Genomic DNA, 27,366 nt, shown 5'->3' on the forward strand with positions numbered 1-27,366 from the left:
CTTTCTAAACTGCGCATGTGGCGCTTATGCATAGCAAAGTAGAAATCTTGCAGAGTACAGAGTTATAAATCTCAAAGAATTTTACAAAGGACATGGGTACCTTTGTTTCCATTTTATGGATGTGCAAGCTAGCCCACAGAGGAGGCAACTGACAGGTTTTTCACCACCCCAAAGGGAACTGGAAGGGCAGAGCTGGAAAGGAGCCTGGCAGTCTAGATCTCCTGCCCTGTCCTGTGCCTACTGTGCGTGCATGAAATGTGTGCTGTCCTCCGCTTATCTCTTATCTGACCCACTTCTTCACATTATTTCCCCCTTAATTCTTGTCTCTCAAGCGCTGTGGTGCTGTGGGATGGGGATTCTCGTCGCTACGTGCATCGGAAAGATAAATGTTAAGTCCCAATATTTATGTAAGCTGGCCCACCACAATTGTTGCTTTGGAGAGTCAGCTCTTTTCAAAAGTTCCTGTCATAATAGCTCATGAAGGGTACAAACCAGCAAAATAGGAAGATACATGGTTTGCAGCTCATGTACTGGCTAGAGGTGTTTGCTGCTTTAATCATTCACCATCACTCTGCTTTGCATATACGAAATGTTGTGTATCAAATTACCTCTGTGCGTTTTTGTCCTCTTTTCCTATGCCTCCAAGGTCTGACAGTAACAATTACTCTGCTTTCATAAACCTGCTGGACAGCTTGGTCACATATCCTATTTATTCGACTTGTTTAGACTTGCGGTGATAATTGTTTTTTCTCTGAAGCGTATGATATAACCCATGAGGCCAGTGTGAGGTTGCCATGAGCCATGCAACACAGCAATTGCTGGCAAATGCTGATTACCTTTGTGCTCAGATGATTTGAGAGGATGTTGCACGAAGGTGTAAATAGATAATTTTCTTTTAGCTTCTGTTAGCAATGCAACCAAAGGGATTCCCCCTCATTTAGCATTATTCCAGTTCAATTTGCAGCAGCCTTGCCAGCCAAGAAATACCCTGGTGAGCTTCTGGTCAAGAGTGGCTTCCTAAGTACCACTAGAAAAGCAGCCAACCCTCCTGGGTAAAATGAGTCCTCTTTCTTGTCCATGTTTGTTGCTAGTAGCAGGCCTTAGCATCTACAATGCCTGGTCACAGTTCAAAGACATAAAAGTATAAAGTAATGTGCCTGCTTTCTTTTACACTTACAGAAAATCAAAATTAATTGTTCTCTTTGAACTGAGGGGGGCTCTTTCCACTTTGTCATTTCCGTCTCCTTTTTTCTTCACGTAAAAGCAAGACTCCTGGGTCCTGCAACAAAAAAGAGGGGTAGCAGCCTTGTTGCTAAAACTTAGGAGTTTTGAGAATGAGGTAGAAATCCCTAAAGGAGACTTCTGTTTTCTTTCCAAGAACAGTTGCAGTTGTTCCTAAGTGGATTATCTTCTTCAGCAGGACGGCCCTGCTGAGCATGAGGGATCATTTTGCTTTTTTATGGGGATTTAAGGGACTTTTTAAATTGCCAACGTAGCAGCAAACTATTTTTTTTTATTAAATATGGAGAAAGATTGGAAACTGAAGAGTTTACATGGATGTTTAGGGAGGCACTTTTCACAGGTTAGAGAAAATTCTTCTTTTGGTCTTACCCTCCTTGTTTCGCTGCTGGATGAGTGGCCTTCACCTGGGAGAGGGCTGCTGGCTGAGCAGCGTGGTGGCCATGGATGTCAGAGACTCCCCTCTCCCAAAAGGTTTGCTGCCGTTGGAGCTGATCCTGCACTGTGGGATGGATCCAGGCTTCCCTCGATCCCTGTCTCTCTGTTCTAGGTGGGCTGTTTAGGGGCAGAGTGTTGGCAAAGGGATGATGCAGGCTGGGCAGGTGTGAGGCTGGTCTTTAACTGCAAGTGCACATTTGGGTTATTGTGATCCTTTTGCCCGGTTTTACTCTGTGTCAAGGTCCAGCTGGAGAAAACTCAGTACTTCAACTAATTGCTGTTACTTGGTTCCAGTACTTCCCCATCAGGTAATTTAATTAAACAAATCTGAGTTCCAGCTTAGCATAAATACAGACTTCACCCTGACTCCCATAATTTTGGCTAAGTTTGTACCCTTCACCAAGAGCCAGCACACTGCCACGTTGGAAATTTTAGGCTCACACAGGATGACTGTTGCTTTGAAATTGAGATAAATATCTTTTTACTGCCTCATAAACAGATGAAAAAAATCAGAAGGACCAAGGTTGCATTTGTACAGATTCATGCCTGAGTGGGAGCTGTGTCTGGGAAGGAAAGCCAGAGTGTTTTTGCAGGGATGAAAGGAAGGGTGCAACTGGAGAGCCCCTCTTGGGACAGGATCTGTGGCTGCACCTCTGAATCATAGCCAAGCTATGCCTTGTACTGGGGGACATCTCATCTCCTTCCCTCCCCTTGCTTAGCTTGGAGGCAGCTTGGTGGTGGTCAGAGCAAACCTGGTAGGATGGAGCCCTGTTGGTGACAACTGGTCTAGAGGGTGAGTAAAAAAGTGCCTTATTTATTAAAGCAAATGCCCTAACGATGCTAATTCTTCATGCAGTTGTTATGAAAGAATTAACTTTTAATTGTCCTACTCATCTTTCAGCTTTAAACATGGTCTTTTTTATTTTGGTCTGTCAATGCCATTTCCTCCAAGCCAGTTGCTCGATGAGGGCGGGCATCCCACAGCTGTGACCGCCCCAGCGGTCAGTGGGTCAGGGGCTGGTGCAGGTGTGTGGGGTGGCCTCCCTGGGTTGGCAGTGGCTAGTGGGACCACCGTAACCTGCAAATGCACCCAGCATTCGCCACCACCTTTGGCAAGGAAAGCACTCATGGTGTTACCAATCCCACCACTGCTCTAGTGACAGGGAAATGAAGCTTTTGCATTACAAGATCACGATAAATCACAGGGGGAAATGATAGCCTCGTTAGCATTGGCAAAGTTACTGTAATTTATGTATAAATAACTTCTTTGTGTCAAGATAATTCAGCTACCTTGAAATGCCTTCTCACAGTCTGTAGAGATACCTGTAATTTACATACCATAGTTCACGGCATTTTCCTAATTACACATAGACATTTTAAAAGATTTTTTGGGTATTCACGCTTGCAGGTCATCCCTTAGCAGTAGCCCACTTCTGCAGGAAGTCCTGGAGAATATGGAGCAGGCTGGCTTCTTCCTCTTTTGTGTTCCCGGCTGTGCTGGGACAGTGGAGCCAGTGTGTCCTTTTTCACTGGGGCTTTGCTCAGCAAGTTCACACAGTATCTAAGGGCCACCGGCCACAAACTGCCCCAGGAGCAGAGGCACCAGGAAAAGCACGATGCCCCCTGCAATGATAGGCCGTGTCATTGGTTTCCATCAGTTCTCAATAGCTTTCTTTGGGAAGGATTTTTTGCTTACAATTAAGCTTGGCTTTACGAATGGGGGACGTTTCACTGCTTCCCTTTGGTCATATTGTTTGCTTGCCGAGGAGTGGCACGGCTGTCAGGTTTAATTCTGCGCCTACGTGAACTTGTTTAGATTTGCCTGCCTCCTGGTGGCTAACACCAAGTGTCTGAAGGCACTGCTTCCTGTTTTACTGTGTGAGAGGAGATGTTTTTTAAGAAAGGGCTTAAAAGGGCTTGGCATTACTGGGTCTACAAATCGTTGGAGCATTTCATAAGCCTTAATTGTTTTCCAGAATAACTGTGTTTTCAACTTATTATTGGCACATTTAATAGCATACCTATTTTTTGTGTTAGCAATGTAGTGCTGCACAACATTTTACTGACCATGGTCTTTAGCCAGGTGAAACACTTCATCCAGACTTTGGGGTACAGCTTGAGCTTTTGGACTCCCCTGGACAGGAAACCCACTTACCTACTGCCCCACACAGGTGGTCATGCAGTGCTGATGTTTCTTCCAGCTACTTTGCAGGGAAATAAGAGTCTCAGGCTTTTTGCATAGTCCAGGCGTGAAGGAGACTGGAAGGCGGTGGCAGCAGGGTCACAGGCTCCTCTCTACATTTCTAGTTCTCTTTCCTGGTCATGCAGATTTTGTCCTGGCACCCCATGTAAGGACCACTGGAATTAGGCTCAAAAAGCCACAGCACAAGTCTGCATTACAGTAGCTCCTGGTGTGGTTGATGATTTTACCTTTGTTACAGAAATTTCCACTCCACCGAAGAGCCAAGTAGGAAAACAGCTTTCAAGTTGTGCAGCTTTCAGTTACAGAGTAGTTAATGGAAGTGCTGCATTCCTCCAGAAATTCATCACATGTTGCAAACAGCATTCAAATTGCATCATAACCCAGTAAGGTATTGAAGGCTCCTCTGCCCATTTTAATGACAGGAAAAAGAGAGGTGGTTCAGGTATCACATGTGGGCACTGAAGGTGTAGAGAGAGGAGTCCAGACTTACTGTACACACACTCTAACAAGAGTAACTAAAAGAGCTGAGGCAGCAGCTTCAGCTTGTCTGACACCTTTGTTTGATGGACAGAAGGCGTGTTTTTCATTTTTGTTAAGCTTAATGTGATTGAACTAACAAGATTGAAATGCCCCCTTCATCACTGCTGAGACATGCTCCCATCTGTGGCTGCTGTCGTAGCGTTGGAGCCTGTTGGACACTGGCAGCATGTCCTTCACTGCATTCGCCTCATCTGAGCTTGAGGGTATGCTCTGCCATACCTGACAGAGGAGGTGTGAGAATGTGATGATAGTGCTGTACCATGCAAGCAATATCTGAGCTGTTTTTTCAGTTATCCTCCATCCAGCTCAGAGCACAGCAGGAGGAAGGAAAAAAAAAAGCTGATGATGAGCTGCAGGCAGGCCAGGCTGGAGATGAAGCACTCTACGAGTCTCCTTGGGGAAAAACCAAGGACTTAGATATTAAACAGTTTTGGAAACTTTGCCCTTGGGTTATTTTATGGGATGGAAACCCAAGCCTTGAAGCTCCAGTGGTAGAGCAGGACCTTTCAGTGGGCACACCTTGAGTACCATCTTCAAATGAGGAGCTGTTACAGAGAGGAACTTCAAGGTGTGGGTCCAAGTACTTTGTGGTGTCTTTTCATGGCAGAGTAGTAGTATTACCCTCTGCTGCTGTATCTACAAAACCAGCCTTTCTGCAGTCTTCTATTCCAATAGGGGATTTTTACCTTAAATACAGAATTTGATAAAAATAATGATTCATCTGGTGTTTTCATGCGTGAAAGCAGTTCGCCAAATAGTTTCAAGTCTGAGCCTTTAAAATAAAAGGAATGACTTAGACATTTTATAAGTTTTTTTAGCTTTAACCTCAGAAACGGCAAGCAGGGGATTCAACTTGAAGAGCAAAACACATGTGCGCTAAGGGAATCATGGAGTTTCGGTTTCTTTCCAAGCTGTGCTTGGGTTTCGTGGGCTCCAGCCCCACACTCCCCCAGCCATGCTTCCAGATGCAGTACTGTGAGGTTTGAGGACAGTGAATGTTGCAGTGTCCTTCAGAAAATCCAGCTTTCTGAAGGCATGAAATAAACACTTTGCAACTGAACTGCAGAGTTTTTAAGGGGAATTCTTTGGGGATAGAAACAAATAGCTCGTCATAGCATTTCACAGGATTTAGCAAAAGGCATTTCTACAGCAAGGGATGTTGTGGATATTTGTTTTGTTTAATAATGGCATGGGGGATTTCTTTATCCTTTTGTCTCATAGTGAGTAGGGCGAGTACAACCGACTTCTGAACTGGATACATTCCTTTTAGAAACTGAAACTGGTGTTAAACTGTGATTTGACCCACTGATGAATTGGTGAAATGCTGAAGCACTACAAATTTTAAATAACTCCCAGTCCCACAGGAAATTCAGAGCAGACCCAGGACCAGAGCCCATGTCTGTTGCTGTGGGAGCAGGCTTCCCCAGAGACTGATTAGGGTGTGAAGTCCCTGGCAATTCCTCATCACCATCTATCTGGGAGAAGCTGTGATTGAAGTGAGCCTTCCTGCAGGGAGTCTGAATATTTTGGTTAATCACTTTTTTCCCACGGTCCATTTCCTCCCCCCCATTTCAATTATTTTAAAATGCTTAAATTTCCAGTGAGCTAAAAATGCTCAGGATGTGTGTGACTAGTTGTTTCTCTAGGTCTCGATGTACCTTCTCTGGAAATGGTGGAGCAAATTCCAAAATGTGGTGCCAAGAGGATCATTTGCAAGGGAATGAATTTGTTGTCAGCTGTAGCATTGCCATGGTAAACAGACATGCTTGTAGGGGTTTAAAATCCTCAAAGGGTCTTGCAGAGCTCTGGAGATACAGAGGAAAAATGAGTTTAAAATTGCAAGCTCACTGCCACATTGGGGGAAGGCCGCTGCAGCAAGACATTGTTTAAGGGCTCTGTTTTCAGCATGCTCCTGAAAATGTGCTCTTGGAAACAGGGATTTGTGCCTAAATGGGAATCCAGACATACAAAACACTTCATTTATTCATGTAAATGTCTGCATAAAAATGCAAATGTGGTACCTATGGCTATTGCCTCTGTATTGGGCTACAGTACAGCATATAAGAGGCATACTGATGAGTTTTCAGCAAATTTTCTGGAAATACTTAAACAGTCATGGACTCTGATGTATAAAGTTACCTTTTAAAGTAATTTAAAGAAATAGATAATTGGTTTTGCATCCCAGTGGCTCAGCTTCCCAGAAACTTTGAAAATACTTCCAATTTAAAAGAAATCTGAATCTAGAGATCAGCTTTATTTCTAATTCTTGTACTGGTTAACTTCACTCTGGGGTGTATTTCCTAGATAGTTCCAACCTCAGCTTTATATATTTATTTACTTAATTCAGGGTTTTGCAATTTTTTTAAAAACATGTTTTGATCTTCAGGCAGATGCAATGCAGCTGAATCCAAAACACAGTAATTGCAAAGGAGGGTTAGGAACAAAACTGCCTGTGCCTAGCAAAACCAGCAGTAGGTAGTAACCCTGAGCTTGATGAAGAGTCAATTTAAAATTGTTGATTGATTTCAATTTTTAAACTGTCCTTAATTTGATATGATGTCCATTTTGCAAGTATCATTTTTAATATTCCACTGTTAGGAGTTGCAAATAAGAATGTTTCGGCTGACACTTAAATAAAATGCCAGCTGATCCAGAAAGGTGTGGACGGTGTTGGTGGGCTGTGTGTAACCTGTGCAAGCGCTAATGCTGTGCTGCCATTCTTCATCCCTTTTTATGAGGAAGAGTTAAAATAGCGCGCTGCCTGTGCTGCCATTCTCCCGACTCTGCTTTTGACAAGAACAAGGAGGTTTATCTCTGGGTAAGGCCAGACACTGTCTGAGATGTCTTCCCAGGAGAATAAGAAATGAAAGATGAGAAGAATAAATGAAAAAGAAGAAACTCTGGCATGTGAGCATGTGCATGGGGACAGACACACACCTCCCCACGGCTCGTCATGGGGAAAGCAGCATTCCTTGTCTGCAGCATATCATAGGGAAAGGATGCACAGTGATGTACATGCAGGCACTGTATGTCCTTTCTCAGGCCCATCTGGAGATGTTCAGCTGACTTCCCAGGATGTGGGGATGATCTAGAGGGGTTAAATTTTCCATGCTTGTGGAATCTTTTTTTGCCATGAGGAAAAAAATAATCAAGTTTGGTAATTCCTGGTGCTGTATATTTCAAGGTGTACCTACCCCACAGAGTTCATTTCCACAGTCTTATCTGTTTTTAAACTTCAAATTGAGACCCTTTGCTTTGGCCTATCAGACATAATAGGATTATATTTAAATATATGAATCCACTATACCCACTCTCACTCTCTTCTCCCTTTGCTTGCTTTTTTGATGATTTTCCCTGCCTGCCTTCCCTGGTGCTTTGTCCCTCCCCACCTGTTTAAAAAAAACCCAGCCTGGATGAAATGGATGGGATTTGTTGCTGCAGGCTCAGATTTCAGGAGCCTTGTCAGACAACAAAGCAAGCAATGCACTGGGATCACCTTTATCCAGCCTGAGAAACCGCTGTTGATCAAACTTGCCGTGTCCTGATTGAAGAAGCTTTCCTGGAGCAGGAGTGATCAGCTTTCTCTGTGACAGCCTTGTCACAGGGTGCCTGTTGCCTCCCTCGACTCTCTACTTAGCCAAGCCAAACTGCCTGGAGATGCCTAATGAGGGATAAGCCAGGATGCTTTGTGCTCTAATTAATAAAAAATTAACTTCTGGTCACTGGATGTTTCCAGCATTCCCAGCAGCACTTGTTTGCAGGGAGGCAGCTATTATCGTCTGTCTCATTCTCTTAGGCGGGCACAAATAGGAAACAAGGGAATCACCCTTTGCCAAGAGGTTTTCCAGATTTTTTTTTTGGAAAGCATAATATATCCATGCGCGTGAGTTTTAAATAATTCCAGGATTAAGTGTTTAAGTAATGAGTTGTGTTTAAGTTTTGAGCTGCCTGGATCCCACTGAAGCCCTTCAGCAGCAGTAGTTTGGGGTTTCTGCCTTGTTTTACCAAACCACCAACTGCTCCCAATCTTTCAGTATTTAAAAATTATCTTAATCTTTAATACTGGTTTTGGGAGGATTTTTTAATCCCCACTTTTGCTCTTTTGCAGTCATTGTAGTGAGCTTGCAGGAAGGAAATTGTCCAAAACGTGTATTTTTTGTTTTTCTGGGGGAGGGAATATGTTATGACTAGCTGGCTTTGGGAGAAGAGAGTTCAAGCCCCGTGTGTGCTCACTGAAGTTGGTGAATTCGTTGTTAACTGGGAGTGGAGAGAGGTTTGGGTTCCACCAGCTGGTTCCTGCCCAGCCGCTGACTTCCTGTGACCTTGGAGGAGTTACTAAACTTGCCAACTTTATTTTCTCTAACTATAAATCAACCATTATTTCCATAACAGAGAAGGAATTTTTGTTTTGAGTTGGTGGCAGAGGTTTAGGGTCTGACTTCTCAGTTACATGCAGCATTGCAGACTGTAGAGCAGTTAAATTGTTTGGGCTCAATCTTCTCATGTCTCCTGTTCCATAGTTATGAGTATTACAGTTATGAGTGTCCATGGAGTGTTAATTCTTCCTGAAATGGCTAATAGTGTTTTCAGGCTTGTGAAGGATGCAGGGAACCTTAATTTAGTGCTTTTAGGCAGAGGCAAGATGGGGTTAATACAGGCTAGACTACACTCTTGAGGGGGTCATGTGTGCAAGCAGTTTTGGAGTGGTGAGAGCATCTGTGGGTAGCCCATGTTTGGCATGATTTTGAATCACTTTCACTGTGCATGATCGTAAGCCTGGAGGAAGGATACAACACTGACCCACAAATGCTGCTTTTCTACTCATTTGTTTCATATGAGCTCAACAGATGAGCAGCTTTTGTGATAATACCACTTCCTGAATTTTCTTTCATTTTGGCCGCTGCTAAGGGTTTTATTTGAATAGCAGAATAAACCTGAGCTGGTCAGCCTTGATTTCTGTGGCATGCTGGCTCTTCAGGGAAGGAGAAGGAAGGGGAGAAGGGAGGTCACCCACCCAGTGGTTGTACTCCAACATATCATACTTCCAGCCCTGGGCCACTGTCACTGGGCACAGTAGGTTTCATCTCCTCCGTTAGGAATGCTCTGCTTTCCTTTTCCATTGCATTGAAGTGTTACTATCCACCAACTAATACTGGAGGTCAGTGTTGGTTCCTTGCTGAAGATGGAGTTTCATGCAGGCCAGAAAGAGCAGGATGCTGTTTGCAAGTAGGAAAGTCTGTGGGAATGATCAGCTTTTATTGTGAGTCAGGAGGAGGCTCTTCTAATTCTTTAATAACTTTGATTCTTTTCTGCCTTGAGAGCAAAGGAAAAAATCCACCACATTTTATGGAATATTCATCAAGGGAAATTGAATTTGGCCAAGAAAGAATGTTTGGGGAATCATTTTTTTAGAGCTCTCTCATGAGAATGCTCTGCTGTATTCTTGCATGATGTATATATCTCTATCTACACACATATATGCATATGTGTAGAAACAAATACACTACCTTGGTCTTTTTGTTTGTTGATGTTGATTTTGGCACTGAAGTGATGTAGTTCATAAAGTGACACAGGAGACTATCTTCATTGCTTTAAAAAATCAGAGGAAAAGAATAAAACCGTCTCAGTGAACCAAGTTATCGGTGATCTAGCACACCAGTTTTTTACCCTTTTTGAAAAGATTTCTAGCCAAAAAGTGTAACAATTGAAAATGAAGCAGCACATTGTTTGCTAGGCCTCTGCAAATGTGATGATAATCTACCCAAATTACCTATTTCTAGTCTAAATGTTTAATGAGTTCTGCCTACAAGTGGCAGAAATTAATCAAAATGAGAGTGCTTTTAAGTCATGTCTTTTAGATTCTTTTCAATAATAGAAAATTATTGACATTTCTAGGAAGCATGTGTAGTCCTGGAACAGCAGCAGTACAGTAAAACTCCTTTGGTCTTTCTTTCGACTTGAGTGTGGGGTTCCTCCTCTCATGAAGCGAAATCTTGGGTCGGTTGATGTTAACAGCAGTGCCCCTGCCATTGAAAATTGGCCTTTTCCAAGATTTAGTCATTTCTGGCTTGAAGCATATTCAGTCTTTGAGATCTCTGCTTAGAATTGCCAGCAAGAGGGAACAATAACCAAGGTTATAATTTTTGTGGTGCAGAAACATTAGCTCTCTGGCAACTGGACTGAACATACCAGACTCATTTCTCATAGGACACCGGAAAAGGTTCAGGGCAGAATGTAACTTGGACCAATTGTTGATATTTCAGAGCACAGACCAGGAAGGATTAATTTGTCCGAGAACTCTCTTCATGTGGTCAGAAATTTTGAGTGGCAACAACCCATTTGGCAAATGACATTGCTAGTGTTGTCTGCAAAACTAACTTCCCTCTTAAACTTGAGAGTGTCTTTTTTTTGTTGATGAGTGCTGCTGTAGGTATGAATTTCCCCTGTATTCAAAATGAGAATGTAACCCTCACCTCAGATGTGTGCACTGAAGGAGAGAGGAAGAGAGATGTTAATGCCTGAAGTCCTTTAGGGCTGTTGGATCATCAGGCTTGGCAGGATTTGGTTCTAGTTCAATGTGCAGATTCTTGAAACAGCAGAGATGGCTGCTGAGCCTTACTGGAATTGTTTTATTTTTTGGTCTTCTGTGTTCAGAGAAAGATGTGGCTCATATAAATTGGGAACCCTTTTTCCTTCAGTCTCAGGAATTTCTTTCATGTGGGTCCCCAGTGTATAACATGGACACGTTTCTAATGTAAAAGTGCAAGCTTACATGTATGAAATGTATTTTTACTGTGTTGAGCGCTACATAAAAGTAGTAAAGGTGTTTTGTACTTGCTAATATACAGGCGTATATACATGCATATAAAGGTCCTGAGTCTGAGATGTAGCTAAGTGTGCAGTTCAGTCTGTGAACCTTTCCATCATTTAAGTTATATTCTGAATTAATTTTGATATTGTTTTTAATCTCAAAGACATCAACACATTTCTTTAAAAAGTGTAAATCAGTCCTTTTGTGGATGTCCTAGCTCTGTCACATTCAGGAGTAGTAAAGCCTATTTTGGAAAGTGCTTTTTGCGACATTGCCAAATGTGAGTGTGGCTTCTGCAGTTGTTCTTCATGAAAAGCACTTTTTGACAATTTCAGAAAATGTAAATTTAATCTTGGTAAGTGCTTTTCCTCAATGCAACCTTTCCTCTGTAGTGGGAGAGCACATATTACATCAGCATAAATGCATTCAGATAGCTCTACATACAGGCAAGTGACCTCTCATTCAAAAGATGTTTTAGTATCATTTTGAAGACCCTATTATCCGGTAAAAAGTTTAGTGTAGATTAGGGAAAATGTAATAGAGTTTTAGTTTTTCTGTGGTTTTTTCCTTTGTGTAACAAAGTGAATCGGGACTTTGCCTAGAAGTCATTTCCCACACTGTCTTCTGAGCTCATCATTGTCATTATTTTAGGTCTAGAAAGTGCTATCCATTCATTTTTTCTGCCCTGCAATACAGCCAGAGTTAGCAGGTAATGCAGAGCTTTCTATTGTAAATAAATAGCATGGGTTAAATGGAAGAAACAGTGTCTTTATTTCTTGCTCATTGTTTCTTTTCCATTTACAGATGAAATTTTAAGTTTTTCAACAGCATTTTCAAAAACCTTCACATCCTACCTTATCATAAGGGTCACTCGGAAAAATACAGTGAGATTATTTAAAAACAAACAGTAATTTTTTTGGGATCTTGTGTACAAGTAGTGTAAGTGTGAATGAACTACCTGGCTTGTAAATCCTGAGGCAGTGATGGGGTGTTGTGACTGGAAAACAATCCCAAATTTATATTTTCTTCAGGCATTCGTCATCCCAACATCATTCTAGTTTCCACAGATATAATTGAAAGGGAAGGTTTCTCAGAGCCCCTGTGCTGTTTTAATGTGGGTATCACGTGTCAATCACAGCTAAGCTGTTACCCTCCGGACAGCCAAAGCACAGCACCAGCTGGGTTTGAAGGTTCCTACACAGTCTTGCTTCCTTGTCAGGACCCTGAGGACCCCAGGAGAGGGATCCAGGCAATCCAAGCAGACAAGATGCATCCAAGGCATCTTCCCAGGCCTGGTAGTTGTGGTTCAGGACACAATGGACATGTGCACCCTTTTGGAGGTGCAGCAGCTGGAAGCTAGGCAGAGGACCCCAGGATACCTGAAAAGGTAGCAGGCATGTTTGGGCATATGAGCTGTTCAGAAGAGCAGGAGAGGGATCAGTACCAGTCAAAGTTAGCCTATTAGAAATTTTTTGCACAAATTTCAGTGTGTACTTGGTGACATCTTTGTGGTGTGGAGATGTCATGTGTGGGTACTAGGAAACCTTATGCCAGATTTTATCATCATTTTCCATTGTCCTGCTTTAACCCCACCCAGCAGCCAAGCACCTCACAGCTGTTTGCTCACTCCTCCACCAGCAGGATCAGGAAGAGAATCAGAAGGGTAAAAGCTAGTTGAGATAGGGTTGAGATAAAGACAGTTGTGGGTTGTGGTAAAGACAGTTCAACAGGGAAAGCAAAAGCCAGTTCAACAGGGAAAGCATATAAGCAAAGCAAAACAAGGAATTAATTCACTGCTTCCCATGGGCAGGCAGGTATTCAGCTGTCTCTGGGAGAGCAGGGCCCCATCACACGTAACAGTGACTTGGCAAGACACGTCATCACTCCAAATGTCCCCCCTTCTATCCTCTTGCCCCCCCCAGGTTTTTATCTTGAGCATGATGTCATGTGGTATGGAATATGTCTTTGGTCAATTTGGGTCACCTGTCCTGGCTGTGTCTCCTCCCAACTTCCCATGCACCCCCAGCTTTCCCCAGCATGGCAGTACAAAAAGCAGAAGAGGCCTTGGCTCTGTGTAAGCCCTGCTCAGCAATAACAAAAATGTCACTATATTATCCACCCTGCTTTCAGCACAAATCCAAAACACAGCCCCATACTAGCCACTGTGAAGAAAGTTAACTCTACCACAGCCAAAACCAGCACATCCATATATGTTGGTTGAAAGGGCTTTCTCAGATGGCTTGTGCTAGCCCAGAGCAGTGTTCTTGGACTGGTTTAGGGCTACTAATTGTCTTACTTAAATATTATTATTTCAGTTGTTTTACATTCCTGTCTGGACCTTGAAAAATATTTTCTCTCTTTGTTTTCAAGTCTTCTTAATGACTGTTTAGCCTGTCCAGGCAGTTCCTGTGCCTCAGTGGAAGGCACCCTTGGCTTCTAATCTTGTGACTCTCGAATAAGCTCAATTTCAAAGTTTGCGAAAACCAGGGATTTTAATCTGATGATTGGATGGAAGCATAAAGCTAAGAACTTGGCAGCAGAGAGAAAAACGAGAGGATTCATCCTCTTTAGCTTAGCACTTCGGAGGTTTCAGGCTTTGCCCATCTCCTTGAATTCTAGGATGATTCATGCATGTGGATGTGCGGAGGAGTGCCTGGGTAAAACATGTGTGGGCATATAGATGTGCTGTGGTGAATACCGCAGTTGACGGTGATTTGGTTGAATTGCAGGTTTCTATAGACAATAAGAACAAGAGGGTGAGCTATGGCAAACACAAGCATGATTAGCATTTCCAACATGAAACACTTCGGTCAGCAGGAAAGAGGAAAAAGCAAGGCAGTCTGACACATGAGAACAAGAACATTTCTTATTGCCTGGGTTGCTCCCTGAGACTTTGAAATGCCCCTCTTTGTCGAAGAAGCATGCAAATGTTCTCATTATTTTCTATAATTTGCATTATTAAAGAAAAGTTATTACCCAGACCCAAACTTTTTTAGAGCACTGAGTCAAAGATACTGTTTTGCTTGCTGACACTGCATGCTCAAATGTATCTAATGGTGTTCTGTGCAGGAGTATTTTATCTTTAAGGACACTTAATTGCTTTAACATGCCGTGCTGTAAACAGCTGAATCACGGATAAACAGCAGTCCTTTCCAGCTCTGTTGTTAGGTAGGGCTATAGGCTCTGGCTCAAATTAGGAGTTAATCCTTATTTTTAAATAAGGGGAACTAAATCCTTAAAAGGAAATGTAAAAAAAGCCACTTTAGTAGTTCATAATCCTGATTTTTAGCCACGGGTGCTTCCAGAGCAATCCCGTCTCTGATTTTGGAATCCTGTTTCTGGCTGGTTTTTCCTGTTGTCTTGGTTTGTGTCTCTCCCCGTTGATCATGGGACCCACTTCACTTCTGTGGGGCCTGCCAGGATTTTTTCCTTTTTCTGAAGGTCCGGCCCTTTGCAGACACTGTCTTTGATATGCTGGAGGTGCCCTGATGGAACAGGGCTCTCCCCTCCTCCAGCTGTGCTGGAAAACATGTCTTTCCTGAAGGAGGTGGAGCAAGCTGGATGCTCTCAATGGAGAAATGATTCTCTTGGTCACAGCAGGAGCCCTGTGGCTGCTGAGGGCGAGAAGTGGGAGGCTAGGGGGGCCTGTGAGTCTCATTCCCAAAACTGGCACCAGTGCCTCAGATTTTAAAACAAATCACTATGAAATAACTGGAGAATTTTCCATTGTGGTTTTCCTACCTGGGCTACGGACAGTTAAAGCAACGTGGGCTTGGGGTGAAATGCAGTGATGGCAGCAGCCACCCCGCAGCGCTGGCTGCAGTGGGGAGCTCTGCTGCGGGGAGCGTGGCAGTGCCACCCCGCTGCTCCTTTTTATTCCCCATAAGGAAGAGACAAAACAAGTTGTTGATGTCTGAGAAAGGCAAAGGGCAGGGGAAAAAGCAATAAAGCACTTGTCTGGCATGCAGGCTGGAGCAGCAGGGAGGGAAGCTGTGGGAAATGGAGGGCTGGCACCGATTCTGGCCTTCCATCCTGCACCTCCATCAAGCTGCGTTGAGGAGCATGTTTGACTGCAGAAGTATAGGTGCTGATCTACTCCGGAGGTCAGTTTGCTTATACATTTCACATCACTGGCTTTGCATTTACGCCAGGGAGCAGTTTAGCTCTGAAAGACTTTGCTGGTGTGAGGGGTTGCTCTGGTACCCATGTGGCCAGATCACATCTACTTATCTTACCCCAGGCTTTTGTCCCTAAGGATTTGAGTGCTGGTGGGGATGTTTCCCGTGGTCCAGCTCTCATGCCCATGTACACACACATAGTGGGAGGTCTGTGTCTGAGCTTTGACTCCAGCTCTAGGATGACTACAGGATGGATTGGAGTACTGTGATAACAAAAAGGCAATTTCTCTAAGCCAGATTGGCCTCTGCTCTGCTTTGAAAATAATTTGTTCGCTCTTAGACCCTCAGATACTCTTCTGTAAACAGCACTGAAGAGTGGATCCTCTAATCTGTCCCACTCATCGATACAGCGTGTCCTAGCTCACCAGGACCATTTTCACATGGTGAATCTGCTTGCTGAAATGGGTATGTGGTTGGCTGCCCAGTAACCCTTGTGTAGAATGGGGATAGCTGCTGGTACTCTGGTCCCAAAATCAGGTAAAAGTGGCCTCCGTGCGGTAAAAGGGCTTTCCCTAGGTTGTGACAAAGCCAGGCTTCACTTAGCTCTTTGGCCAAAGAGGGTGCTTCTTGCTGTGGCTTCACAGGCCTGCGTGATAAAGGGCAGCAGGGGATGCTGGTGGCTCTCTGGAACAAGGGCATTGCCTGAACACTTGTCACTCTGCAGGACAGACCAGGATGGCATCACATTTGACACAGAGTAATCCAGGAGTCCAAATGAGCATTTAAATATGTTGAGTCAAGGGATATGATTGTGATCAGGCCACTTTGTCTTCTTGACTTGGAATATTTTTTCCTCAAGGGCATTTAAAACAATGGAGTCAAGCCTTCAGATTCGTAGCTGCCACCTTATTATCCTGTTAGTCAATTATGGCTGCTGAGGAGCCAGGAGTAAGTGACAGTATGGCAGATTACAGCAATTTATTTGCAGTTCTCATAGTCTGGTACTGCATATCATCAGGCTGTTTAAATTTAATGATAGGGTTTTTGCGTGTGTTTTAGTGTAGTTAAAGTTGTAATCAAAATGTTTAGGAAAACCCCCACTGACCTGCATAAATACTCCTATCTTCAGCACTGCTTTCATGCCCTGTTGTAATCTTTATTAGCAGAGCTGACTCACTAATTAGGGGAAGCAACCTGCCTTGGAAATAATAGATTTCTTTTTTCTTTTTTTGCCACTTTACAAAGCTTTGAGGAATAGAAGCTGCTGGTGACTCTCTGTCTTGGCTCTGCTTTTGAGATGTTCTCTCACCGCCCACCCAATTTAAATTAAAACCTAGAAACAGGTATGTATTAGCTTGTTTTCCATAAGCCTGGCATGGTATATTCCCTGTGGGGGAAATAGTCACCCACTGGACTTAAGGCATCAGGCACTGGTGGTGATCCTGAGGAGGTGTCTGTGGTCAAACAACGCAGCCTCCAGCTGCTCCCATTGCATTTGGTCTTTGGACATCACTATTGGGAAGAACGGAGAAACTACCAAGATTTTGTCTCATCATGTTTCATGGGTTTGTAGCTTAGGAGATGACAACCATGGAGGTCTGAAAGCAGGCTTGGGCATCCTCAGGAGCATCTGTGGCCTTTCAGTGGGGGTTTTATAGGGCTTACAAGTTGTCTGCTAGTGACCAACTGCTCCCTCATGACACTCAGTCTATGGTGGGATGTGGACCAAGATGCCTTGATACTTCTGGCCTGACATACAGCCACTTGGTGGAGCATCCAAAAGGTTCCTGGCCAGAGTACCTCAAAACCTGGCTTCTGAAAATTTTAAGATACTTTTTTTTCAAGGATTTGAAGATAAAACTTGGATGTTCAGTCACTTCATCCTGCACTGAAATAAAGGTGTAGTCATCAAATCCATGAGCATGTTCAGCTGGCATGCTCAGAGCCCAGCCGGGGGAGATGGATGAGGTTGCAGCTGTCTGCCAGTATGTGCTTTGATGCAAAGCAGCAACCTAAATGAAATAGAGATATGTGGGATAAAATTTAGGCATAAAGTGTTTCATGACATATGGGGAGCTCCTACAAATAGCTGCTAAGCACTGAGTACATAAACCATGTTGCTTACACAGAGCAGGATGGGTGGCTGGGAGAAAAACAGCTCTGGGAAAAATATGCGAAGAATGTGTTTCGGCTGTAATGCCCTGAAACAGAGTGGAGGATGATGAGAAGGCCTGGATGGAGATTGTAACCACAAGTGGACAGACCTTTCTTCTCTCTTGCCCTCTAGAGGGGCTATCAGGCTTCACTTTTGTTTTTTGCCTCTGGTTTTTGGTTCAGTTGGGCAGGGTTGTTTTCACTTGCCTATTTGTCACCATCGATTCAGTTACTGTGCATGAGCTCCTTGGACACCTCTGCAGGCCTTCAGCAGCAGCACTTTGAGTTTTCTGCCCTGTTTTACCAAACCATCATCAACTGCCCCCAAAGGGTGAACCCCACCAACCCCCTCTCACCTGCCTCTCTGCTCTGCACTGAAACTTTCCGAGTGGGAAATTGGCCAAGACCCCATGACTCCTGTTCACAGGAGCTTCATGCACTCGATCCACAATCCCATGGCTGTTGGCACAGGAACTCCAAAGGGACTGCCTTCCCTGGGGACATCTGTGAGGCTGGGATAATCCTGCCTTTGCTGTGGAGGGAAGAATATTCTCTGAGTGGAGTAGCAGCATCAGACTGGCATTTAGAAGTTACTAATTAGTGTGTAATGTTATGTAAAACTGAGCTGGGCTTCCAGAAATATACCAGTCGTGTGTATGAGTTAGGGGATGGTTTACAGATGACGGGTGTTACTTTCTGCAAGGGCAGGGACAATTAAATGGATTTTCTTTGAGCTGTTAACCAGGAGGCATAATACCATTTATTACATCCATATTGGGAATATGTCACATAAAAACATAATTGATGGAAGTATTATCTTGCTTAATTGGGAAATCGAAAAAGCCACTTCCCCTTTATTTACAGATTATTAGCAACAGTATCTCCGGTTTGGTCCAGAATGGTTTCCGTGTAAGTCACAGGCTTTGTGCATTATATTTGGTATATAATTCTCTTAAAGGACTCTGGCTTTTCAGTTTCAGAAATGACAACTTCTAGGGGCATGTAATTGGAGCCTCATGGTATTTTACAAAGGCTCAGTATAACCAACACTTAGAATAACTGAAAGATTAGAAAGAAAAGTAGCAAAAATATTGTTTTCTATCTTATTAAGTAGGTGAATTCCCTAAATCTTTTTTTGTTTCTCTTCATGAGAAGGAGTTTCACCTTGACTCCGCATGACAGTGCCTTGAGTAGTCAGAATAATTATTTTTCCAGTAGTGTTTGGCAGTAAATTTCTCTCTTGTGATTTTGAAGATGTTCTTCCAGTAACAAGAAACTTATTTTTCATGGGAAAATATGATTATGAAATCATGAAAATATGGGAAGAGTCTGAGGCAGAGATAAAATTCAAATGGAAAAAAACAGGAAATGAAAGAAGGAGAATTGGCCCCATTTGGATTTTAAGCTCTTGCTTTTCTTTTAAACTTTGTTTTTAAATCAAGAACCCTTTTAAACAGAAATCTAGACTTATTCCATCACTTAAAATATTAAAACCAAATATAATGAGTATTTGATTTTGCATCAAAAAATGTAAATGTTTTTATTAAAAACATCTATTTCAGTGAGTGGGCAGTGCCTACTGAGAAGAAATTAATCAATCAAGGGTTTGGGTTTTTTTCATAATCGTCTTTAATGAAGATATTCTCCTCAGTTTAAAGCACTTTTTCTTTCAACTGCAAAACACATGTTAGTGAATGTAAGACAGATTTCCTTCTCATCAGCCCAGGGATGTTCATCTCCATAACCATATCCAGAGCACAGCAGGACAAGGTGCATGGCCTTGCCAGGAGTGGGCAGCAAAGGTGGAACAAGGTGCTTGGAGTGCTCTGGGCATGGCATCACGATGTAAATGTACCCACTGCCCTAAGGTATTAACCCAAAGTGACCCTGTGCCCATGATCCATTTTGGGTGCTTATTCAGTGTCTGAGAGGTGTTGCCATGGGGCAGGGGGAGGAAGTTGAAAAACATTTGGTTTTATTCTCTAAGGACGAAAACAGATTTTAAAGAAACTTCTGAGCAGAAGCTCACTGTCTAAAACATATGGACATTTTTTCAAGCAGAGTAATTTATTAACCTCTATTTGAGTATGCAGAAGTATACTGAGATGCTGTTTTCAAGCATGATAGAAAATGAGAGAGAAGCGTATTTCTGAAAGAAAAATTACTCCTTTGGAGTCTCTGCTCCTCATTGCATATTTTTGCCCTCCCAAGCTGATCACCATTACAGAAGTGACAAGAAGGAAAGCAGTTTAGACAGCGAGCCAAAACTTGTCCACATGAAATTAGGAGAACATTTCTGAATTGCAACCCATCACCTCAAACTGGTCAAAAGCTCTTGGTTGACTTGGAATGGTTGACTTCTGGCTACAGTTGCCTTGTGGTCTGATTGATGCATTACCTAAAGGGACTTGCCATTACACCTCTCTAGTGTTTGGTCTCTACTCCCTGCACTGCAGAAACCAAATTCTGCTCTGTCTCCCCAGTGCTTTGGATGAGTGCTTGTGGTTCACCTGTTTCACAGGGGGATGTTGCTGTGCAGTGTGGGTCGTTGGCTAACGGGGTGCCAAACCAGGTAGATATTTTCCAACTCCTAACAGGGCTTAGCCAACAATCACAGCTCCCATTTGTACAACTTTCCCTCCCTCTTGCTCTCTTTTTTCAAGCCACCTCCTTGGAATACACATTTATTTTCTGGCAATGTTTGAAAATTGGTAGCATTATGAGTGGTAATGGCCAATGGCTTAAAGCACAGCAAGTTCAAAAGTGGAGTTCATCAGCACAGTAGAATAAAACCCAGGTCTCTGAACACACAGCCAACCCTGCCAAATAACCTTTCAAAAACTGGCTGATTAAAAAACTAGCTTGGGCCAGGATTTGCTTTGGTCCATCAGACATTCATTACTTCTGCTCTTGAATTGCATGATGTCCTTATCTTTATCGGGAAAACGGCTCAAATCATTGGGAGCTGCTTCAAATGATTGGTGACATGACAGAGCCTCTTATTTACTCCTAGAATAACCATACGTATGATATGAATGCAGCGACATGCCCCATGTCTGCTGCTGGTTATTGCTTGGAGCCTGGAGCCACACAGTTGGCTGTGCACTTGCAAGGCAGCTCCCTGGGATCTTAGTGGGACTGGTCTTGCAGAGAGAGCTGCTAGTGTGCACCACTGACTGCACATTCCATGTTAATCTGGGAGCTCTGGAGCCTACATAATTAGCAGTACTCAGTCTGAAATTGAACAAGATGCAGTGTCCTACCCAGGTAATGTCAGAAATTTATTTTTTAGATCCCTTTGTTATAAGGCATGACATTACATTGTTATTTAAAGTGTTTGAGGCTTTGTGTTTCCTTATGAGAGGAGAGGGCAGTGTGGAAGCTCTGGATTGATCAATGCTGGGTCCTTGTCCAGTGCTGCCCAGGCCAAAGAGCTGCAGGAGATGCATGGATCCCCTCTCACATGGGTGGACACTTGTCTTAAAGGTCTCCCTGAACCAGATCAAGGTGACTGTTTCTGCTGCTGTCTGTCCCATCTACGTCACTAGTGATGCAAAATGGCTGATTTTGAACTGTCCCATACCACTGCTCGTGGCTGTCAGGTACTGTCAGGCAAGCTAATTTGGGGGTGCCTGCCTGAAAAGGGGCATACAATCCACCTTCCATGGCATCCTTGGTGTCCAATTTACTTGTCTACTTGTCTACCAAAGTCCAAATAAATAAAAAGGTTCTTTGTTACTTGTGGTGGATCATATCAACATGAAATAAATTGCCACTTTGGTTCGTTTCTCAGCACCATGTTCACTCACACCCTTTCTCCCACATCTCTTTGTGTGGTAAAATACCAAAAACTTGGGTTTGAGGCTGATGTGGTGCTGAGGTGAGCAACAGCAGCGGGGCAAGAGGCAGCTCGGGGCTGTACTGCAAATGCTCATGATGATTTTGTTTTCCCTAGGAATCTAGAGAGATCCAACCCCTTTTCAGTGGTCTCAGTGGCCATATTCCAGAGCTGAGCAAACACTCCAGGCCAGATATGCAGGAGTGCATAGGCACTGTTCACATATTTATTTCAGTGGAAATTAAGTAAATGTATACCTTTCAACCTCACCTCTGCTCTCTCACTAGGGAGATGTAACTCAAAACACGGGCTTTGGTAAGTGTTGCAAGTGGTTTTCAAGATTAGGCCTTTGAATCTCATTGTGTCAATCAAACAGGCACATATGAGATTATGTTCTGTCATTCCCTGGATGGCTGCATGGAAGTGAGTCCCTCACACCTGGATTTGCACAGTGTTGGGAGGGATCACATCTCAGTAATCATGGAAGCTTGTCACCCCCCAACCTGCATGAAGAGATGCTGTGCAGTTCAGCTCTGCTGCCTGATGTTCAGCATCATGCCAAGGAGGGAGAAGCCCCAGGTGACATTTACATCACTAAAATTTTCCTTCCTATTGTCATTTCTTTTTAACTGGTGCCAAGTAAAAAAGCAATAAGTTGTTGTTCAAGCAGCCTTTTTTGGGCTCTCCAACAGCATGAAATGGCACGTGTCTCCAAAGAGCCATCCAGTTGCAAGTAAAGCACAGTTGGCCTGACACTGAAGAGCATGCCTTTGAGGTCAAAGGAGGGATTTTCTGCCCTTTGGTGTGTAGGAGCGCTCAGGATGTGAATCAGAAGGGTTAAAGACATTTTTGGGTGGGTTGGAAGGAATTAGGAGGACATTTTCCCTCTGTGTGAAAGGAGAAATGTGTGGTGGATGATGCAGAAGCAGTGTCTGGTGCAGACAGATAATTTCCTCCCAAAGATGTGTGCCGGGGACGTGAGTAGCTGGACTCAGAGGGAGTCACAAAACATACTTCTTGGAGCTCTGGGCATCAACCTGAGACTGAATCCGGGGTACCAAGGCTCTGCTGAAACATAAACCTTGCAGTCCTTTCCAAAGTGATTTAAAACCAAAATAAAATCAAGCATTTTCTGCCAAGGGTCTAATGCAGAAAATCCTTCTGCTAGCTTCACAAAAAGGTGGAACAGCTCCTGTCATAAAGCCCTCATCATCCCTTTCTCCACTAAAGTCTCTTCACTCTCTACATCTTTGTCCTTCCCTTCTCCTCACCCTCTGCTCTCCTGTTCCAGTGTCAGAAGGACACAAACATCCTCTCTGTGTGCCAGGACATCCCTGACCCTGCTCCGGACTTTGGCTGGAAAGCACAGTGCTTTGACTCAATGAAGCTGTGTCAAAAGGATTGGTGCTGACACATTCACATTTATGATATGTTAATGAAACTGATAATGAGTGCGTTGAATAGTTTACTATCTCAAAATATGTGAAATTATTCTGCAAGTAATCATAAGGTGCAAATGGACTGTGGTGAACAAGGGTGCACCCTGGGTGCTGCAGTGAGTGAGCCAAGCATGCCCCTCATCACCCCTGCACTGGCCTCAGCTGTACTTCTGTATTTCCAGGGACAACTATCTTCACCTGTTCCCCTCTTCTGTCTGCATTCTCCTGGATCCAGGTATCTTTACTGTAAAAACTCCCCACCATAAAATTGAAATAAGTAGACTTTATCTGATCTCTTTAATGTAAAATACCTCAAAATAAACAATGTGGGAACAGTTTTCCTCTTGAAGAGCAAAATCGTGCAAAAATACTTTAATGCAAATTTGGGACCTAATTATTTTTTCTCACTAACAGACATAGTTTTGCCACAGTGTGAACAGCAAGTCTGTAACAATCCATCCACTTAGATTTTGGTGTTTTCCTTCCTCTTCTCAGGGCTTTACCAAGAGAGCAGAGAATAGGACTAGTGAATGCCATCCCAGTAGTCCCAGAGTCAATCCCCCCATTAATTCTGCACCCTTAATTCCACCAGGAAATGCCAGCTGGATCAGCTGGATGGTCCCAGGTTAGTACAATGAGTCAAAAGATCTGTACTGGCAAAAGTAAAATGTCCTTAACTGAAAAAATGCAAGAGAAATGCTATAGTTAAACTATATTGCTTCTTTCAGTCTGTGACTCCCGAGAAGCAGAGACCTTCAGTGGCAGGGGCTGGTGATTAACACATTGTAGTGGTGCAGATTAGCACACTGTGCTAGCTCTTCGGTGTTAAATGTGTTGATGGCCTCAGACCTTTATTTCCTGTTTTTCTCTGGACAGGTGTCCAGATTGTTCTTGATGGCCCTGGTGGAGAGGCTGGGGTCAGTGCTGGAGCATCAGCTCCCTGAAGGAAGGCATTAGCAGTCCTTCACTTCCACCACGTATGTTCGTTCAACCACTTGGGTCTGGAGGCTGTTGCAAACAGGACTGTGTTGCTGGGAGCCTGGGCTGGTGCAACTGCCTCAGCCTTGTGCAGCCCTGCGCTGGGAGAGCGGGATGGCTTCCTCTGGGGGCTTTATCACAGCTATTTGTTTTTGATCTGTTTTGATCTGTTGATACTTCTAAGTATGCTAAAGAAAAAGCTGTGGCTGCTTCCAAAAGGCCACCTTGAGAGCCACACAGGACTCCTACCATGCCTACAGTGAGAGAACAAGAGGAAATGGCTGTAAGATGAGACAGGGAAGATTCAGATTAGATATTAGAAAAAAAATTTTTGTTACGGTTGTCAGGCATTGGAATAGGTTGCACAGGGAGGTGGCGGAGTCACCATCCCTGGAGGTGTTCAAGGGGCATCTGTATCTGGCACTAGGTGATGTGGTTTAGTGGTCTAGGGGTTACAGTGGCAGTGTGGCGTTGACAGTTGGACTGGATTATCTTGAAGGGTGGATTTTATGATTCTGTAATTCTGTGACAGGCCCTGGAGAAAAGAAAGGTATGGAAGCAAGGGCTTGGGAAATGTCTCTGCCCTCTCAGCCTGGTGAAGACCTGTCTAGAGAGACTTATGCAGTTTTCTACAAGGGAGTGCATCCTCTCCTTTGGTGGGAAGTCCCATGCGGTGGGCAAATCTACCCCTGCATTCGACATGGTGATGTTTAGCTCCTGCTCCAGTGAAGCTGATGTAAAAGTCATGCCACATGTAGTGGATTCCTTAATACCAGAGGTACCTGGAGTGCCAAAACCCCCCTCCTGCTTTCCCTATGAATAAGTAAAGGCTTGTGCTCTTTTGACCCCCCCACAGCATGTCTAAATTCAGTAAATAAACCATAGGCAGCCCCAGACAATTCAATTATAGACTGTCACTTGCCTTTAAATCACAACTGTACGATTATAGGCAATGCCCTTTGTTGTTGTGACAATTTCAGACTTTTTCCCACCTTATTTTCCTCTCCCAACAGCTAAAATGAAAATATTGAGTGAGTCTTAACTAAGCTAAAGCTTGTCAGGAAGATCTGAGAGCATATACTGCCATTTCAGAGGTGAGCCAGAAGGAGGATGCATATGATATGTATTGTCAACAGTAGGCTCTGCTCAAGCAAGGTAAAAAGTGTCATCTGCTTCGTAAGAAAAATGTAAAAGAAATTGTGCTCTGCTCCTGCAATCCTCTGTATTGGGACAGCAATTTACTGTGGTTGACATTAAGGCAGATGATGCTGACTACACTTTAATAGCTGGTACGAGAATTTTAGGTTGCTCAGAGAATCACCACAAAGGTATTGGCAAAAGCAGGTTTAATATAAAAGTGGAAGTGTGACAAAGTTCATTGGCAGGGATCACTGTACAACTTACTAGACGGTTAAAGCACACAGAGAAAAATAGGACTAAAATCTAAAATCAATCAGTCTAAAACTAAAATCAACCTAAACCTACCTATGTGGAGGCTGAGGATGGAAAAAGAGTAAGGATGGGAAAGAGTAAGGATAAAAGAGAATAAAGAAGACCCTGCCATTGAGTCACAAGGTTTAGAGTGGGCCCTCTTGCCATACTTAGCCTTGGACTTGACCAACAGTTTAGGCCTAAAGGTTCTAACAGCAATCAGCCTCCACAGTACTTAATTGATAGCTTAATTTAAACAATTTAAGAATAGATTCTATAGAATGTGCTATAAGCGCAACAGTACCTCACTTATAAGCCTACCTTACATATTAATCTAACATACTTAAGATTCTAAGAGAGCAACATTCATAGTGAATTTGCTTTAGCATATTCACACTCACAGGCACACAGACCTAAAGGAATTCCCCTTGAGTTCGGTGAAGTTCGCTCATATTGGATGGCCTTGCATCTTCTCAGCGGGTGAACTACTGAGCCTTGAGGAATGGGGGTATCAGCCCAAGCTCTATTTGGCAGCAGTCCTCCAAGTATAGCAAGCTTGAGAGGTCACTAGCCCTGAGAGGAGTCCCTCTCAGAGGGAGATTGCTGGTTACAGCCCACTGCAGTCCAGGAGAGCTCAAAGGGTCTCACTTTGGACTGCTGTTTATAGGGTTGCAAGAGAGTTGGCTTTAGTCATAGTAATTTTCCAAAGTGGCCACAATGTGGGTCAGTAACTTTCTTTGGAAGTTCAATTAAAAAAATGTTGTTCCACTTGGGTTGTTATTCAGGCAAGAAAAATAAGTTTCCAAGAATATTCATTTAAAAACAGGAGCATGTTAGAGAGCACTTGTCCCTGGGAGCAGATAGTGTTTCTGATAAGCTCAAGAGGAGCTCAGCGCAGGTGCTGTTCATCAAGGCCAAGGCCTAACAAGCATTTCTGAGATCATAGTGTGGCCTGAGGAGTGGGAGGGAGGATACACCATTGCATAGCTTAAGCTGGCACTGAAATAGGATCTGGTTTTGATCAACCTTTTCATGTTTCCTAACCTTTGCATGTTTGGTCAGTGGTGGATGCATCTGTATTTATTAATAACTAAACCAGAGAAATGGTGCCTGATTGCACAGTTTTGAAGTGATACACTGTAGTCAAGTATGTAAATATATACAATTTATAGGACAAGAAATCTTCAAAGTCAGGAAAGGAGGCAGTCTCCTGTTGTTATTTCAGGGTTCAAAGGTCTTCGATCACTGGCTGAGGATAGAAGAAGGGTCAGGAGTAGCATGAGTGGCAAAGATTCTCAGGTATTTAATGAAATCAGTTAATCCATTTAATTAATTTGTTCAATTTTCCATAAGGAAATGAGATTGCACCTATGTACATTGACAACCACATTGACCCACAAGGCAACCAACATGAACCCAAGTGCTCCCCACCTCTCATGAGCTGTGGTGTGTGACAGTCAGCACGTCATTGTTCAGTCAGCAGGAGCTCAAAGGGACAGGGCTTCAAGTCAAAGTTTAGGAATAATTGAGAGCATTTGAGGAGATTTTTGTGGTTTATTTGTCCAGTCATAAGAGCTTCATTTTCAGACCTTGATGGTTGTAGGTAGCTCTGTCAGTGACCACTGCAGTAAGTAAATAAATAGCTGCACTGCTTGATTCTTCAGTCTGAATATGAGCAAAAATAAATTAATTTGAAAGCTTTTTGAAGAAATAATTGGCCACGTCAAGACATGTGGACAGATCCTCCTGACATAATCGGCCACGATAGGAAACTCAAACAGTTCACCTCACTGCAAAAGACTCCCCTTGTGCTCCTGGCCCTGTACCTGTGTGTTTGCTTTCTGCAGGCTTCACCTGCAGCTGTGAAAGAAACACGTACAAACAGGAGTTAAAACTAGCTTCAGACCTTGTCTCTGCTCCTCAGTCCCCCACAACTTCTTTTCCATCTGTTCTCTCCATATCCTTCCTTCTCCTGCAGGCATGGGAGAGGGTTCTTCTGCTTCTCCTGAAGGGGCTGTTTTCTTGCCAACTGGCATCTGTGGGCAGTCTCCTCCAGCCTCTGGCTGTGGTTGGTACTGGTGTGTGAGGAAGATCATGCAGTCCTTAAGGGATGATTATAAAATTACTCCTCCAAGATGAGTTTCTTCCACACCTCCAGTCCAAGGTACACCAGAGAC

The 27,366-nt window shown here is 43.5% G+C and overlaps 1 protein-coding gene across 1 annotated transcript in view; it reads left to right on the forward strand.

The window, feature by feature from the left end:
• The window catches only part of EXT1 (exostosin glycosyltransferase 1), a 179,058-nt gene that overhangs the window by 107,313 nt on the left and 44,379 nt on the right, over positions 1 to 27,366 (forward strand). The window lies entirely within an intron of this gene.

The sequence above is a fragment of the Manacus vitellinus genome, unplaced genomic scaffold (assembly GCF_001715985.3).
Source record: "Manacus vitellinus isolate BGI_N305 unplaced genomic scaffold, ASM171598v3 scaffold_1_pilon, whole genome shotgun sequence".
Lineage (NCBI taxonomy): Eukaryota > Metazoa > Chordata > Aves > Passeriformes > Pipridae > Manacus > Manacus vitellinus.